The sequence below is a fragment of the Bidens hawaiensis genome, unplaced genomic scaffold (genome assembly GCF_021521415.1).
Source record: "Bidens hawaiensis isolate Kalapana, Puna unplaced genomic scaffold, B.hawaiensis_p1.1 tig00039180_1, whole genome shotgun sequence".
Taxonomy (NCBI): Eukaryota; Viridiplantae; Streptophyta; class Magnoliopsida; order Asterales; family Asteraceae; genus Bidens; species Bidens hawaiensis.
Window position 1 is genome coordinate 1 of NW_027496904.1, and position 8,552 is coordinate 8,552.

Below are 8,552 nucleotides of genomic sequence, written 5' to 3' on the forward strand. Positions count from 1 at the left end.
ATATTTTCAAGAACTACCCGCTGTTTTGACATGTGCTGCTGCGTTAAACCCTTGCATCAATGTTGGTGGTGTTGAAGCTTTAATAGAAAAAATTTGTGATGAGCTAGGGTTAAACGACGATCAAAACCCCTATTATAGCCAAACTTTAAAGAATGCTTTCAACACCACCTTGTCAAACATGTATGATGTCTACCTTACAAAATACGGGTCGTCTTCCCAAATTCATGACTCGTTAAGAGCTGTTGCCCAATCCCAATCCTAAACCGACCTTGAAATGGGGATGTACTACATGATTTGGGAAGACGCCGGTAAACGTCAAAAGGTAAACACCCCAAGCAGTGAACTTGGAAGGTATGGTGGTACCAACTTTGTGAAACACATGACTCCGGATGAATTTAGAAGTCTTGATTTGCTGGCTTGGTGGAGAGGTAAGGAGGATGAGTTTCCGATCCTCGCCGCCATGGCCAAAGATTTACTAACGGTCCAAGCTTCCACGGTAGCTTCGGAGTCTGCTTTTTCTGTTCTCTGGCATGGTTATATCGATTAGGAGGACTCGACTCACTGCACCAGCTATAGAGATGTCGATTTGCTACAAGGATTACTTGGACTCTTTAGATAGGGCACAACATCAACGCTCACTCGAGGGGGAAATGGAGTATGAAGCGGGCTTGTATGAAGACGAGGTCAATGAAGGACACACTCAACCAATGACCGATGAAGAAGCCGCGTACGACGATTACCTAAGAAATAGTTCGGGATCGGGTAGCGAAGAAAATTAGTTAAAGAAACAGCAAACATGGAGGCAAATCATGAGTAAGAAACAGCAAGTTGTTCATGTAATCGTGTCTAAGCATTCTTTTTCCTAATATGTGCTCTTATTTACTTGTTGATTTGGATTTTTCTAATTTAGTTAAAGAAACAGCAAACATGGAGGCAAATCATGAACAAACTGCGATTGGGAACAACAGGAGCATCTGCTAGTTCACGATTTAATGTTTGTATTTTTGAGTTAAATCATGAACAACAGTTCTTGGCAGAGATTTCTTCAGTGTTAATGATTTAATGTTTGTATTTTTGAGTTACGAATATGCGATAACGATTTAATGTTTGTATTTTTAATGTAAAAACTATAAATGAAAGTTATGTGTTTTTAATCTTTGGTTTGTTGAAAACACATTCACCAACACACACTCATACTCATCTTCCAAGCAAAGAACCCTAACAACGAAAGCAAAGAATGGCTTCGGTCAGTCCGTTTTGCCTTGTAGTTACCGTTTTGCCTTGTAGTTACCGGTTTGTTTATACTGTGAAAAAATAATGGTATTCATTAAGTACAAAATATAAAAAACAAATATTCGTATTTGAAACCGCGAAATTTAAAAAAAAAAAAAAAAAAAAAAAAACCGGTTAATAAAAAAACCGGTTTATTAACCGGTTCTAACCGGTTTCTAAACCGGTCCTAACCGGTTAGACCGGTTAGGGTTTTGACAGCAAAAAACCGGTTATTAACCGGTCCGGTTAGTAACCGAACCGGTTTTTTTACGGGCCAAAAAAAACCGGTCCGGTTAATAACCGAACCGATTTTTTTAAAAAAACCGGTTTATGCACCTCTAACGCCCACTAGGGGTGGCGTTAGTTTTTACAAAAGGGGACTGATGGATTAAATTATAAAAAAAAAACATAAATAATATTTTAAAACAGAATCAACAACCCAAGCCGTGTAAAGTAACAAAGGAGGAGCAAATAATAGAAGAAATCCCAGCGAAACAGAATCAGTTGGGCGTTGATCTGGAAGAAGAGGAGGAGAGTTGCTGTTGCTGGGCGGCGGAGCTTCTCCGGATCGAGTCGTCGGAGAATAAGTGGCTGGAGAGGAAGAATGTTGTGGCCTCTGCCAATGTTTGCCGCACCTGGAGACACATCTTCAAGGACATTGTTAACACCCCTGAGCTTTCTGCCCTCTTCACTTTCCCCTTTTCGCTCAAACAGGTTCTTTTTTCTTTTTCTTTTTACTGGTAATATAATTCATCATCATTATTAACTTAATAATAATAATAATAATAATAATAATAATAATAATAATAATAATAATAATCTCTTGCTATCATTTGCAGCCCGGTCCAAGAGAATCCCTCATCCAGTGCCTTTATAAAACGCAAGCGATCCACTCAAACCTATTTCCTCTTTCTTAGTTTGACTCAAGGTAACCTTTTTATTGTATTGATATGATTGCATGAAAATGTATGTATTATTACATAATAATCTTACGCTTTTAACAATCAGATATACTTACAAATTACCAACTCTATTGTATTAGCTTCGATGAAATTTTGGTAAATCTTGATAGCATCTATGGTGGTAGTTAGTGGTCAGGCAGCTGAAGAGGGCTCTCCATCTGCAGCCATGGTTGATCCTTATGTCAAGCCGGATGAGGCGCAAATCCAAATTGGAAGAGATTTAACCACATCTCCGGCTAATATGGAAACTCAAAAGGAAATAGAATATCAAGTAACTGACAAATATCCGGTTGTTGCCGATATGGCTAATAATTATGGTGATTTGAATTTTCTAAAATTATGGCTTGCAATCTTGGTAAGTTGTGTTGGAAGTTGGCAAGTTTAGTAACTGAAAATATTAATTCCCAACATAAAAACATGGAAGATGATGAGTTGGGTTTTACTAGGAATTTAGAATGCATGAATGGCATGCCACCTGGCTTTCTTATGCATACTAAAATCCTATTGAAAAACAATGCAGACGACAAAACTCGAGGTGAAGTTTTTTTCAAAGACGAGGAGGATGATGCAGGAGCATCCGACTTGATAATTCAGCCCGACCCGACTCGCATGGAACACACTAGAAGATTTAATGATATTTTATTTGATTAAAACTATTTCTTTCCATTTTATCGGATTCTTGTTTCCTGTTTTTATAACTTCTGATTTCTATATATTAGGGTATAGGGTTCTTTGTTGAGGCGGTTTTTGGTTTTTGAATAATTGTGTTAAGCCTTGAAGGTTTAGAACCTTTTGGTTCCAAGCTTTTGGCTAATAATCATATGAGTTTCTTGATTGCCATTTGACATGCGCTTCTAATTGCATCATTCCTATTTCCGCAGACCTTGCAACAGATTTGTTGGCTGGGTATATGGATGTTGTTTGATTGCACTTCGTTGCAATAGTGCAGGCAGCTGGGAATACCACTGCTGTGACAAAGGCGTGCTCGTTAAAACTTGGAGATCAACGCCTCGGTTAGAAAGGAGGAACGTTACCCTTGGTCTTGTGTTCAACAGTCTCGCTTCCCAAACCATATACAGTCATAATTGTTGGTGTCTTCAGGTGGACTTTTCAGCTTTTGACTGATCCAAGTCATTCCTGGGTGGTGCATGGGCAGGGCCGACCACCAGAAAATGCTCTCATGGAAGCCTCCGCTGGGTTGTCAAGTGGCTGAAGGGAGGACAAGACTAAATGATAGGAATCATACTGTTTTGAAGGGAGGAGTAATGATAGGAATCATGCTCTAGTTCTAGTCTAAATGTCATTGTCTATTTTGGGAGGTGGTTAAGTGCAACTTATATTCTATAAATATGTATCAATAGTATCATTCAGTTTGTTAGGCTCTTTGTTTGGCATAGAGAGAGGGCTATCGGTGTTAGTCTATCTAGTCTGTAAGATTTGATTGGATCTTCTTCATATCAATTCTAGTTATAGTTTATGTTACTTCATCCAATTTCAATTTTCATTGCCATTAATCAGAATCGGATTCCTATCATTATTTCTATTTGATCCTAAGACATTTTAGTATTAGTAATATAATTTAGTTATTGTTTTAATAATGTGGAAGCACTTGCTGATGATGGAAAGTTTCTTCTTGTTGCTCGTAAATTTAGACGGCCCACATGTACTGACTACATAATATCTTTACATGCTGATGACATGTCAAAAGGGAGCAGTAGATATATTGGGAAACTAAGGTTTAGTTGCTATTTGAAAACATTTATGATTAATGTTTACGTGATTTACATGGAAATGAAATCAAGATAAGTTGTTTATGATTTGGCATAGATCAAACTTTTTGGGAACCAGATTTATTGTGTATGATGGTCTGCCACCTCATGATGGAGCTAAAATGGCTAAGACCATGTGTAGTCATAAAGTTTCACATCCAGAGGTTATGCGTCACGTGGCGCCCAGTCAGAGTTATGGTTTTGTACAAAAACAGGCTGTAGTCATAACTCTCCACATCCAGGGGTTATGCGCCACGTGGCGCCCAGTCACTTTTACAGTTTTTGTTTATTTTTTAATTTTTAATAAGAATAATCAAATAACAATAATATTTTATTAAATAAATATTACAAGAAAATAAAAAAAACTATTATTCGTTGTTGTTGTCGTCGTCGTCGTCTTCGCCCTCTTCGTCGTCGTCCTCGTCGTCGTTTTCATCGTCGTTTTCATCGTCTTCGCCATCGTCGTCGTTGTCTTCATCATCGTCTTCATTGTTGCTCTCGTTTTGATCATCGTTTTCACCAGGCGGAGGCTGATACATCCAAAGATGTTGGACCAAATCCTCCTTTAGTGTGTTATGTATCTCTCTTGACCGCACGGAACTCATATACTGTGTCGCGAGCATAATCGCACTCGTAACCGCCTGTTCCTCCTCCACGTCCTCGGCTTGTTGGTCGGGCCCGAAAAACTGTTTATATATAGATGGAGGATCCATATATAGTGAATTTTGTGTAAAGGAATTATAGAGTTGTAGAGTTAAAAGAGAAGTTTTATAAATTTGATGAGTTTTGATTGGGAATTAGTTGGTTTAATATATAAAGAAATAAATTTTTTTTTATTCTCAACGGTTATTTATATAAAGGTAATATTTTTTTGATTTGTGTGCCATTTGCGCGTTTTGTATACAACGCACCAAAAAAAACAGCATCACATAACCCGGGGGGGAGGGGGGGGGGCGGTGTACCCCCCGTGTTTTCAACCCATAACGCAAACATAACGTTTGCAGTACACATGGTCTAAGAGTTGGTCCACTAGGTCAGTGGGCCCCGCTCAAGTCGCCCCTAGAGTTCCTGCTGGAAGCTATCCGGTTGCTCACATCTCGTATGAGTTGAACATGTTGGGATCCAGGTAAACTGAGACCATGTTATTCGTGATAATATGTTTAGAATAGATTTTGCATGTGATTATCTTATTATTTAGGTGTTAATAATCAGTTTTTTATTTATATTCCCATTTCACAAGATGCCGTTTTTTTCGTAGACATGTCTTTTTTGGTTATATTAACGTTTAATTTTTTCAATTTTCAGTGTTTGAAAATTGATCTGTCTTTTAGTAGTTTTATTCTGATTTTGATTAGTTAACTTTAACTTCACATAATTATTTAGTTATCGGAAAATTGGATTTTGATAATCCATACTATGACCTGTTGGCTGATAATAATTCGTGACGGTTTGATCAATGACACTCTTAACTTTCACTTTTGTTGCTGAAAGCAGTCTAACTTTAACGGATTATTATAACTTTCACCAATGACACTCTTGCATGGGTTGGTTTTGAAGACTGTATGGTTTGGTTTTTGTTTCGCCATTCGTGCTTGAAGTTTTGTGCTGAAAAATCGCACCCAAAAAAATTGAGTTTGGGCCTAAATCTTTTTGTCAATTAATAATTAATTGATTATTACACGTTTGGTCTTATTATATTCAAAGTTCAAAACAAATGATAAAAAGTCCATAAATTTGGTTCGGGTTTAATTACATGCCAAATCAAAACTGAATGGTGACTTCGGTTTTTACGAAGACATAAAAGCAAATCATCTGTTTTTGTTTATTTCTGATTAGTTTTTTCAATTTCATGCACATCCCTGTATCTAAGTACCCTTTGTCTTAAACATGATATTTTTTTTCACATCTATATTTTAAAAGAAATAAACAAAACTCACAAAAAAATTGTTTTTCGCTTCGTATTACAAAGCAGGGGTCCAAGAAGAATGCAATGCACCATGGACCCAATCCCAGCTTCATCAATCGAACCCGGAGGCGTGGCCCCTGCACTTAGCACGGGTGAATCTTTTCCTCCAACTCCTTTCTTCCGATCCCGATCAACCCGTGTGGAAAGAAGTGGGCCCGAACCATCAAACAGACGGACCTTTAATTTTGAAAAACAAATCGCCTAGGTGGCACGAGCAGCTTCAGTGCTGGTGTTTAAATTGGGCCCACAATATGATAAGGTTGTTCTGCAGTTTGGGAAAGTGGGGAAGGACGTGTTTACCATGGATTGTCGGCTTTTCAAGCGTTTGCTATTTGTCTTAGCAGCTTTGACACCAAGATTGCTTGTGAATGATGTCATCTGACAGGTTAGCGGTGATTTTTAATTATGATGGGAGTTTTTGTTTGGTTATGGTCTGGGTTGGGCTGACCCTGAAACACTTGTGTAATTTTCTTGTATTTTTAACAAAAGTTATATTGTTTTAAAACTGATGTAAGTTTTCTAGGTAAAGTGATTTTGTATGTTAAAAGTATGCTTGGGGTGACTCTCGAGCCGCTCGACTTGGTTGTCTCATTTCGTGTAAACTTTTTTCTATTTAGAGTAAAGTGTCAAAATCGTCCCCGTGGTTAGGTCAGTTTTGCGATTTTACTCCAAAAATATTTTTTTTGCAACTGGACCCTTCAGGTTTCCCATTTGTTGCCAATGTCGTCCAACTTGTTAACTCCCTCAACTTTTTTATGTTATATCAAGGGTATTTTGGTCTTTTAACATACTTATTTAATAATTATATCAAAATTTTAAAAAACAAATAGCAATAATTAAAGATATAAAATAAGTGGCCCCACATATGCTTTCCAACGTTCCACATGCCGTCTGCAAATTTGTAAAGTTTTCTTCTTTATTCGTTTTGTAATTTTGTAATTTTCTTTGCTTTGGTGATCGTTTTCCTAATTTGAACATGGTGGAAGGCAATCGAGCCGATCTGCAGTGGAATGATTCAATTTTGATCTGAATGCAATCCGTCTATTTAATTCCCTTATTGGCTTGAATCGTTTTCCGACGATGGTGTGTCGAATATGATGACACACCGGAAAAGCGAAGAGATGGTGTGTTTGAACAGAGAAACCGCGACGCATCTACATCGTCATCCTCCTCCTCATTATCAGATACAAAATCAGCTCACCGAATTTAGGAACCGAAGGCGAGGTGGAGTCAATTTGCCGGTGGGCGGGTGTTTTGTGGTGTTTCATGATGACGAAGTAGCCTGGGTAGTGGGTTTGGTGAGTCCCACACAAATATTTCTAATATAAAAACTGAAGGTAAAAAGTCAAATATACCCCTTAAGTTAACGAGGAAAATAAACGGAGTTAGTAATTTGGACGACATTGGCAACAAATGGGAAACCTGAAGGGTCCAGTTGCAAAAAAAGTTATTTTTGAACTAAAATCGCAAAAATGACCAAACCTCATGGACGATTTTAGCACTTTACTCTTCTATTTATTTAGTTAGAGATTAAACATGACCAGATGTTAATTGGTAAATTGGTCAAAACAACTAGCTTTGTTGAATTAATATGAGATTTCAGAAGCTTGATTGAGTCATTAGCTCCCTTAGTTTGCCTTTGAGTTGTTAAATTTTGTACATTTGCTGACATGACGAGAAAACACAACACAAAAATTAATCAGGTTTGGGGTTGACCAATATTACTCATTTGATTTTGTGTTTGGGTTATACACCGTCAACCCATTTGACTTGTTTATATAAGCGGGTTACACGAATTAAGTTTGTGCGGGTTAGGACTTAGGATTGATATCTTTTACATAGATAAATATATAGGTCATGTTCGGGTTCGTTATTTCTTGCTAATTTGTGGTTCTACAGGAACAAGTTTGATGCTTTAAAATCTCAAGTGTGAGATGGAAATAAAGAGGCATGCAAGTTGAAGAACATTCAAAATAAGAAGCCATTCAGTTATTCATTCATGGCTGTGGTTTTTGGCCATTTGTTTTGTATATATATTATTTATTTCATTTTAAAGAGTGAATTTGTTTGCCCTTTGAGGTGTGGAACCCATTCATATGCAGAAGCACACATTCTTATTCAGAGTAAAAAAAGGTTTTTTTGCCGTTTGATAAAAAAGTGTATAGTGATTTGAGTTGACTAACCAATTGGTGCAATGTTTTGTTAATGTATATTTCTTTTTGATACCATAATATCATGGTATGCTAAATAAGCCCTAGTGCTCGGAACTGGGCCGCACTTGAAGCATTAAGACTGCCAAAAATAACACTTAGTATCCGCATTAAAAACCATGGAAAATTCTAAATGACTCTCGATATCTCGGCTCATGAGTTGATAAGGTTCTGTGTTTCTTATAAATGGTGAGTGAACAAGTCTCATGGTTAACAAACTTTATGTCAACCACTTTAAGAGTTGGAGTTGGTATAAATAATGTCTCATATCCTTAATCTATACGGGAAATGATAAGGTTTGGTCATTGGAATACTTATTCCTTATCCATATAATTTTACCTATCTCATCCGGATCCCCCAAAAGCATATGTAC

General features: G+C 37.2%; 1 pseudogene across 1 annotated transcript; it reads left to right on the forward strand.

Annotated features, from left to right (window-relative positions):
* Nucleotides 1-1,701: 1,701 nt before the first annotated feature.
* Nucleotides 1,702-7,915, forward strand: LOC143591086 (tubby-like F-box protein 3; annotated as a pseudogene). The gene is made up of 7 exons (XR_013145600.1): nucleotides 1,702-1,986; nucleotides 2,112-2,200; nucleotides 3,841-3,970; nucleotides 4,062-4,139; nucleotides 5,025-5,129; nucleotides 5,976-6,354; nucleotides 7,898-7,915. The product of XR_013145600.1 is annotated as a tubby-like F-box protein 3 (transcript).
* The last annotated feature ends 637 nt before the right edge of the window (nucleotides 7,916-8,552 follow it).